The sequence below is a fragment of the Calliphora vicina genome, chromosome 3 (assembly GCF_958450345.1).
Source record: "Calliphora vicina chromosome 3, idCalVici1.1, whole genome shotgun sequence".
Classification (NCBI taxonomy): domain Eukaryota; kingdom Metazoa; phylum Arthropoda; class Insecta; order Diptera; family Calliphoridae; genus Calliphora; species Calliphora vicina.
Window position 1 is genome coordinate 44,404,389 of NC_088782.1, and position 10,618 is coordinate 44,415,006.

Sequence of the window (10,618 nt, forward strand, 5' to 3'; positions counted from 1 at the left end):
CAAACCCTGCTAGCAATTTCAAGTCCGTGTGGAACGTTCAATGTATTAAAAACTATCAAATACATTTCGAACTATGACAGTTGGTAGCGGCCATATTGTTGAAGCTTCATCTGTCGAATTTGCTGTCGTTTATTCAGTTTTTTTTTGCAGAATCACCATGGACGATTATAGCGTTCAACAACAACACGTGCAAATGATAAAATTGTTTCATCAAAATGGGAGTTCTGTTCGGGCAACGTTCCGCGCTATTTCTGGATGAATGGAATCGTAATTTGCCTGATTTTTTTTGTAAATTACCATGACTTAGACAGTCCTAAAAGTTCATTACTCTGTCCAAACGTAGATCTCAATTGTTTCTATCTCTCGGAAAGGGTGACTTGAGAATACTTATTGGATTATTCACAGGAAACTGCACAGTGGGGCAGAATCAAAATTTTTGGAAATAAATCTGGCAAGGGGTATTCGAGTTTAAGTTATTAAAATTAACCCTAAAAATTCTCCAGGGGCATCCTTATGGGGGCTCAAAGTAGGGTACCTTAGACATGTAAAATTTTTAAACACATGACATTTTTTTTTTGTTTCTGATCCGATTTCAAAGATTTTTATATTTTTGGTCTTGTAAAAACATGCTTGCATTTATCTCTTCTAATTTCCGAGTTATAGGCATTTCAAATTAGAAATTGTTAAATTTAGCAATACCTTGGTCCTCTTTTTATACCCTCCACCTTGTGGAGAAGGGTATATATCGCTGGCTTAACATGCAAAGGCTCTAAGTCCACTTTTTTTAGAAATTGAGATTTTAATGCAGTAATGTACAATAAGTAAAAATACATTGATTACAAAGAAAAAAATTGGAGTTATCTCACATTTTGTTGTTGTTTTGTAGTGATGAGCAAAAGCGCTTAGTCCAATTTATCACAAGAAAAGCTCTAAGTCCCTATAAAAAGTACAGTTTAACCATTTCTGTCAAATTGTTCAATGACATGTATTAAAACAAGTAAGAAATGGCCGGTCATGTCCAACCATTATTTTTTAAAATTTAAAAAAGTTATTTTCGGAAGAGGGTCTTATTTGGGAGCTATGACTAATTATGGACCGATCGCCATCAAAGTTATTTGCATTGAATTTTATGTTATACCAACATTTTTAAGAGATTTATGATCGTTAAAGTGATTTTTGGAAGCGGGCCCTATATGGGAGCTATGACTAATTATAGACCGATCAGCATGAAATTAGGTGACATGATTTCCATAGTATAAAGTATTTTGGGAGGACATTTGTATGGGAGCTAGGAGAAATAATGGACCGATTTCAGCTAGTTTCAATAGGCTTCGTCCTTGGGCCTAAAAACAGTGTATATACCACATTTTATCGAAATATCTTCAAAATTAATCGACTCATAAAGTGATTCTGAGTCTATCGGGTGTTAGACTAATATTTTTGGGCGTTACAAACATCTACACAAACGTATTATAGCTATGTATATTCCGCTGTGCCGAATCTTATATATCCTTCACCAAATTGTACTTTAAAATACAAGTTTTAAATATATTTAAGTATACAAAATTTAAAAAAAAAAAATTAACCAAATTTTTACCAAATTTGTTTTTTCTAAATTGTTTTCTTTTTCAAGTTTTTTAAATTTTTTTAAAATTATTAGTGAAAAGCAAGTAGGAGAGCTATATTTGGCTGTGCCGAATCTTATATATCCTTCTTAAAAAAGTTTTTTTCCAAATTTTTTTTAAAATTTTAAAAATTTAAAAAAATTTAGCGCAAAAAAAAATTTTTGATGGAAAAAAATGGGTTAAAATATATATATATAAAATTTCCTGATTTTGACCCATTGTAGGTCCAACTTACTATAGCCTTATATAAATCGTTGCAATGGACTTTGAAATTTCTATCATTAGATACCCATATTGTCTATATTAATGACTTAGTAATCCCGTTATAAAAACTAGTAAATAAGAAATGAAAGACAAGTTCTTAGAAAAATACTTAAGTCCATAGAAAAAATACAAACTAAGCAATAGAAAAAGCTCTAAGTCAAAAAAACCTTTTATCTCGGCAAATACTTATGTTATCATTTTGCTTTTATGCACATCGAAAACAAAGAAAAGCCAGCGATATAAGTTTGTCATTCCGTTTGTAATTTCTACATTTTTCATTTTCGACCCTATAAAGTATATTTATTCTGGATCCTTATAGATAGCGGAGTCGATTAATCCATGTCCGTCTGTCTGTTGAAATCAACTTTCCGATGCCCCCAAATAACTTACATACACGACTCATACATCAATATCTCCGAAATTCTTTCGGCTAAGTTACTATTTAATATCGATCAAATCGGTCCACAAATGGCTGAGATGTAAGGAAAAAACCAGGACAACCTCGATTTTTTACCTATTTTTTTACTATGGATATCTAATGATAGATATTTCAAAGACCTTTGCTATGACGTATATAAGACCATAGAAAGTTTGACATACAATAGGTCAAAATCGGAAAAAATATTTTTTAAACCGAATTTTTTTTTCACCAAAAGTTTTTTTTCGCTAAATATTAAAAAAAACAAAAAAAATTTTTTTAAATTTTAAAAATTAAAAAAAAAAAATCCAAAAAAAATTAAAAAGCTGGAAAAAAATATTTAAAATTTTTATTTTGAAGTATAATTGGTGAAGGGTATATAAGATTCGGCACATCTGAATATAGCTCTCTTACTTGTTAAAAATATAGGACGTACTTTTGAACCGAATGGACTTAATTTTTCTTTTTTAGTTAGACAACTAAATCACCAATTATATACAAAATATTTCAGATCAATATCTATTATGGATCCAAAAATAAACGATTTTAAATTTAAAAATTAAAAAAATAACAGATTTTTAATGTTTTTTGTGCGAAAAGGTGACTTAACACTTTTTTTATTAAAAAAAAAACTTACTTTAAGAATATATAATAATTTTATGTTTCTTTGTAAGGTATATTTACGGATATAATTTTGGTATAAAAAACATTACTTATTTTTAGAATATGTCGTCCCTACGCACTTCGGTGTTGTCATAGAATCCAATCAATGTCGGAATCGGTTTTGAAAATGACAAAAAATTTACATTTGACTTATGAAATCCAATGTAATTTTTTGTTTAATCGATAAAGAATTTAATTCTAGATCGAATATAAAACCGATAACTTTCGATTTCACGAGACCAATGTACTTGTTCTGTCGTTTTCAAAACTAATTCCGACAACGATTGGATTCTATGACAACCCCGTTTTTTTATCAAGATTTAAATTTTGGGCCACATCTTCTTAAATCGGAAAGCATGGATCAGTAAATAGAAAGAAGCTCTGGAAACCTTGATGTATTACCTATTTATCCCCAAAGTATTTTCCAGAATGAAATGTGGACCCTCTGGGCAAAAATGTAAAAAATACCATTTTTGGGATTTTCGCTTCAATTTTAAGGAATTGCGGGATTCTTTTTGACCTTTTGACAAGTTTTTTTTAAACTTTGTTATTTAGAATGACTAATTTAAAAAATTTTGAAAATTTCATTGAGTTCTGTTAATAAATAAAGATTTTATTACATACTAGCTGACCTGACAGACGTTGTCCTGTCCAAGTTACTGGCGATTTTAGATATTGTGAGTTTTTATATAAAAAATCGATTTTTGGTCAGAAATACGAGTGATCACAGATCGAGCTCCTTTTCTTGATTAAACACTTATTATCCAAGTTATTAGCGATTTTAGATATTTTGAGTTTCGATATAAAAAGTGTTTTTTTTTCAGAAATATAAGTGATCACAGATCAAGCTCCTTTTCTTGATTAAAAGCTTATTGGCCAAGTTATTAGCGATTTTAGATATTTTGAGTTTGTATATAAACAAATCGATTTTTGGTCAGAAATATGAGTGATCAAAGATCGAGCTCCTTTTTTTGATTCAACGCTTATTGGCCAAGTTAGTAGCGAATTAAGGTATTGTGATTTTTGTATATAAGTCATCGAATTTTGGTCTGAAATATGATTGATCACAGACCGATGTATTTTGCAGATGTATTTAATAAGTGGGCATATTAGTGGACGTGGACAGTTTTTATTTATGTAAAAACTTTTGCGGACTATGTGTTGCGAATTAAATCGGTCCAGGCGTCCTGCGATTTTAAATATATCGAAAAAAATTGGCGTGGTCAATCTTTCAGCAAAAACTTAAATTATATTACTATGATCATTTAAATAAATAATTAGCCAAATCGATTAGATAAATCGAAAAAAGCGGGCGTAAAAGTAGGTGTGGTCAATTTTTCGTTCCGTAAAAAAAATTGTCTTAATCGGTCCGGCCGTTCTCTACTGATGCAATTACCAACGAACGACATTTGATTTTTATTTATATAGAAGATAGATTACATATTTATTGAGTTTTAAAAAGTAAAATTTGTATCAAAATTTTAATAGGATTATTGGTTCATATCTACTTGAGAGTGACGTTGAACAGAAATTAATATTCTGTTTACTAAAATCTCGATGTCTTTAACATACATATGTGTAAATTCCCACCTCTAACTGGCAACATTGTAACAAATATTTAAATATTTGTTCAACAACCTTTTATTTTAATTAAATTAAAATTTAAGTAACAGCTTAAATAAAATTTAACCTTAACCCAAATTTTTTAAACTACATTCATGTCAATTTTCATCAATTTTAATTTTTTGTTTGGTTCTTTCACATCTTTTTTTTGCCACAAATTGCTCTCGTACAGCTGATTATGACGAAATATTATAATCGCCGACATAATTTGGTATAAATTTTTCATTTAATACTGTTATTATCATTGTTTGGTTTGTGTGTTTTCATCATAAGCACAAATAATTGAAAACTTCCCAAAAAACTAAATACTTAATAACAATCAAAATGTTATAATTATAGTGAGAAGTGATTATTATATTACAGTTGTGCGATTTACAAAATAAATAAATAAATACGTATTTATTTAGACAAGAGTTTATGATAATTTTTGTGTATCCCACATTAGTGGTTCATTCATTCTAACGGATGATTGCAATTGCGTGGGTTGCGGTGAAAAGTTTAGCACAGTGTTAAGCAATGTGATCAAAATATGTTTTTTGAATATTTTTTTAGTAAGCAGACAACTTATATTTATATACAATCTTCTTAAGAAGAACAATTAAAAATTTCGAAATTTGAAAATCAATCTAGTTTTACGTTTTTATACACTTAACCATAAGTGGTAGAGGTATATAATCTAAGCCCACAAATAACTTACGAACATTAATGATAGAGAGCCTCAAAAGTGAGTAAACACCAGTGAATTTTTTGATTTTTTTAAGATCATGAAAATCGTTATAGTCCGACTTTAATTTTTTTTATAACGGAATCTATTATTCAGCCCAATCTCCAACCAACCGATGGAAGCTCTTAAAAAAAAAATCGGTGGTGTTTCCTCACTTCTGAGGCTATCTGTATGTCAATACTAATGTAGCTTATCCAAGCTATGCCCAATCGCTCTGCTCAAAACTATATAATCTGGCTCCGTTAAGAATTGTACGTATTCAGTATTTAAACACTCTAATATTAGAAGAGCCACAGTAAAGAAGCAAAAATACATAAACGTGTTTTGGAAATTTTATATATCAGCCGCAAAACAAAAGGCACTTTTTCGTACTTTTTTACAAATTGATTTTTTGATATTTTACGAAAAAGTACCTTTTGTTCTGCGGCTCCTCATATATTGATGATGTAGAGTATGATGATGAGTATCGGTCCACAAATGGCTAAGTTATAAGCGAAACAAATATTTTTAAAAACAAGTAAGAGAGCTATATTCGGCTGTGCCGAATCTTATATACCGTTCACCAAATTATACTTCAAAATACAAATTATAAATATTTTTAGATAAACAATAATTTTTTTTCCAAACTGGTTTTTTCATTTCCGAAAATAAAATTTCGAATTGTTATTTAAAATTTTTTTTTTAAGTTTTTCAAATTTAAATTTTTTTTTAATTTTAATATTTTTTTAAATTTAAAAAAAAAATTGGTTTTTTTAATTTTTTTTGGTGAAAATAATAATAAAGTGGTTGAGAAAAAAAAAATTTCGAATTGATATTTTAAAATTTTTCAAATTTATTTTTTTTTTAATTTTAATATTTTTTTAAATTTAAAAAAAAAATTTTGGTTTTTTTAATTTTTTTTGGTGAAAATAATAAAGTGGTTGAGAAGTTTCCCCTCACCTACTTTATATTCCAGACCGTGCCCGTCCGTCTACTATTTGTTTCGAACGATGCAGAGCACTCTCTATAGGGTAAGCTTCACTTTGGAATAGAGTATCCGATATTGGCTTGAATCGTTGTTGGTCTCAAAAGATGAGCAGTTGTTTTGGCTAGGAATCCATATTTTGTCAGAATGATGGAAAAACATCATAGCTAACAATTGTCAATACTTTGAATATACATATTTATATTGTACAAATGTTTCAAAATAAAAGCTAAAAATTTGCAAAATTTTGAATTTTTAAGTCATACACCAAATAAATTAAATATTAATCAAATCTAGTCGTGGTTTTTTGCTTATATCTCAGCCATTTGTGGTCCGATTTTCTCGATTTTAAATGGCAATCTAAGTTAGACTATAGCGAATATATTGATGTATCAATCATGTATGCAAGTTATTATGTGACTTCGGAAAGTTGATTTCAACAGACAGACGGAAAAAAGTCATAACTCGCTTTGACATGAAACTTGGTACGTTATAGATTTCATCAAAATAAGCAATCAGAGAAACAAAATAAAATATTTATGTGTGTGAATGTTTTCGTGAGAGGGGTATATATAAGTTTGTCATTCCGTTTGTAATTTCCACAATATAATTCTCCGACCCTATAAAGTATATATCGCTGGCTTAACATGCAAAGGCTCTAAGTCCATATTTTAAAATTGTACAGGAGAGACAAAAAATATTCAAACTTTTTTTTGCGTAAATATTTTTTAATTCTGTAAACGCAATTTTTTTTGAATTTTTCTTTGTTTTCGATGTGTGTAAAAGCAAAATGATAACATAAGTATTTGCCGGGATAAAAGGTTTTTTGTACTTAGAGCTTTTTCTATTGCTTAGTTTGTATTTTTTCTATGGACTTAGGTCTTTTTCTTAGAACTTGTCTTTCATTTCTTAATTACTAGTTTTTATATCTGGATTACTAAGTCATTAATATAGACAATATGGGTATCTAATGATAGAAATTTCAAAGAACATTGCAACAATTTATATAAGGCTATAGTAAGTTGGACCTACAATGGGTTAAAATCAGGAAAAATATATTTTAACCCGCATTTTTTTTTTTCATCAAAATTTTTTTGCCATACATTTTTTTTAATTTTTAAAAATTTTCGAAAAATTTAAAAAAAAAATTGGAAAAAACTTTTTTAAGAAGGATATATGTATAAGATGTGGCACAGCCAAATATAGCTCTCCTACTTGTTTTTCACTAATAATTTTAAAAAAATTTAAAAAACTTGAAAAAAAAAAATTTGGTAAAAAAATTAGTTTTTAAATTTTTTGAAAAAAAATTTTGAAATTTTTTTTTTTTTAATTTTGTATACCTAAAAATATTTAAAATTTGTATTTTAAAGTACAATTTGGTGAAGGATATATAAGATTTGGCACAGCCGAATATACATAGCTATAATACGTTTGTGTAGATTTTTGTAACGCCCAAAAATATTAGTCTAACACCCTCAGAATCACTTTATGAGTCGATTAATTTTGAAGACATTTCGATAAAATGTGGTATATACACTTTTTTTAGGCCCAAGGACGAAGCCTATTGAAACTAGCTGAAATCGGTCCATTATTTCCCCTAGCTCCCATACTAATGTCCTCCCGAAATACTTGGAAATACTATGGAAATCATGTCACCTAATTTCATGCCGATCAGTCTATAATTAGTCATAGCTCCCATATAGGGCCCGCCTCCAAAAATCACTTTAACGAGCATAAATCTCTTAAAAATGTTGGTATACACATAAAATTCAACGCAAATAATTTTGATGGCGATCGGTCCATAATTAGTCATAGCTCCCAAATAAGACCCTCTTCCGAAAATTACTTTTTTAAATTTTAAAAGAAATAAATGGTTGGGCATTTTTTCTTACTTGTTTTAATACATGTCATTGAACAATTTGACAGAAATGGTTAAACTGAACTTTTTCTTGGGACTTAGAGCTTTTTCTTGTAATAAATTGTGATAAATTGGACTAAGCGCTTTTGCTCATCACTACAAAACAACAACAGAAAGCGAGATAACTCCAATTTTTTTTCTTTGTAATCAATGTATTTTTACTTATTGTACATTACTGCATTAAAATCTGAATTTCTAAAAAAAGTGGACTTAGAGCCTTTGCATGCTAAGCCAGCGATATATTCTGAATCTTTATAGATAGCGGAGTCGATTAAGCCATGTCTGTCTGTCTGTTTGTCTGTCTGTTGAAATCAATTTTCTGAAGACCCCAGATATCATCGGGATCCAAATCATCAATAATTCTGTCAGACATGCTTTCGAGAAGTTTCATATTTAAAAGCAAAATCGGTCCACAAATGGCTGAGATATAAGGAAAAGTCTAGGACAATCTCGATTTTTTACCTATATCTGGATTACTAAGTCATTAATATAGACAATATGGATATCTAATGATAAATATTTCAATGACCTTTGCAACCTACAATGGGTCAAAAGCGGAAAAAAATATTTTTTAAACCGAATTTTTTTTCACCAAAAAAAAAAAATTAAAAAACAAAAAAAAAATTTTTAATTTAAAAAAAAAATTTTCGAAAAAATTTTTTTTGAAAAAAACAACTTTGGAAACAAACATTTTTGTTTACCTAAAAATACTAAAATTTGTATTTTGAAGTATAATTTGCTCTCTTACTTGTTTGTGTGTAAGTTTGTTTGTAAATTTATTTCTTTGTGGGTTTGTTTGAAGCCTAATGAAGGCTATCCTGCTGGACCGATTTTTCTGAAATTTTCATACCGTCTTTCTGTATGTGTGAAAGCAATTATAGGTTACCTTTCATTTGAAGTGGGCGAAATGCCACGCCTTCCTTAAAAATTCAGTATTAAAGGTTGTAATCTCTTTCCTTGTAATGGACATGTGAAAATCTAAATGAAATAAAAATCGTTTGGGCAAAAAGCGGCAGCTAATTTTTTAAAAAGCTACATATAAATTCTGATAAATTGCCGTTATGTACACTTGTTAACATATAACCATACATAATTGTGGATCACCTCGAGACGGTAAACAATTGTTTTCATCGACTTCGCTATCTATAACGATCCAGAATATATATACTTTATGGAAAATGGTGAAAATTCCATTGACAATCATGGCGAAGTGTATACAAACAGAGCAGATTAGTTCCGTGACTTGTTACAGTTTGTCTAAAAGATGTCATACCCCCTCCTAGAACATTACCATTTTAAAGTGACAGTTCTCTCTTATATAAAGTGTGACAGGTTAGTTTGTCACAGGACCAGTTCGCATTTCACTATGGTAGTTTTAAGGCCAAATACTTCTCATTTTACAAAACAACATATGTGTACGAAACACTGTGCACAGCATACATTTTTGGCTGGCGACTTATAGTAAATATATGGTTGGTTGCATTGGTTCAAAATCACACAAACCGACATAAAAATACCACCAAAATTAAACAAATGTGTTAATTTTATTTAAAACTCTGCAAATTATTTGCACCAGGAAGTTGTCAACATAGATTTATTTTGTCAAGAAAAAACGTAAACATAAAACGGAAAATTTTATATAAAAACTTTAATGATATATAAATACAAAATAATTCAAATGCATTTTGCAACAAAAAAAAAGAAGTAAAATAAACAAATATGACTTTCGGTTTAGACTATTTGTAGTTTTTGAAACTGTTACAGCAACATTTTGAAATGTTAAAATAAATGTCACTACCAATGCTAAAACTTGTCTAAACACTTGTCTCACATGACTTTTTACTGTCACACTTAGAATCACACCATTAAAAGGGAAAAATACAAAAAACAATATCAAAAAATGTTTTTGTTTAAATTTCCAGTATGTAGTGAGAAAACGCCAACACTCTTCACGCATTTAATTGTTGCCATTGCTGGCTTAACTAATTGTTGCAAACACATATTGTCAACAACTAGAAATCACAGCAGCATAAATACAAACACTCACATTGTATGTATGAAATGAATTAAAAATTGTTGAAAATTTCATTGGAATTTTTTTAAAAACAAAAGTGTATTTTGGCTTTTGTCTGTTACATTTTCGGTCATTAAACTTTTAATTTTCATTTCATATAAATAAATTGTTTTAAAGCGCAGCTTAACAGTATTTCGCGTTGTCTACTAACGTTAACTTCAAACCGGAACAATCAATCGTGTTTATAGTCTTTTTATCAATATGAATATCCTTTGTAGGATGTTTCTGTCTTCTTGGAAATCGGATGTTGCTATCATTTATATTGCAATTTTTATATTCAGTGTGGTGGCTTCAAAAGTGGAAAATACTTCTTGGAAGGATTTTTTATTTGGCTCTAAGTGGAAA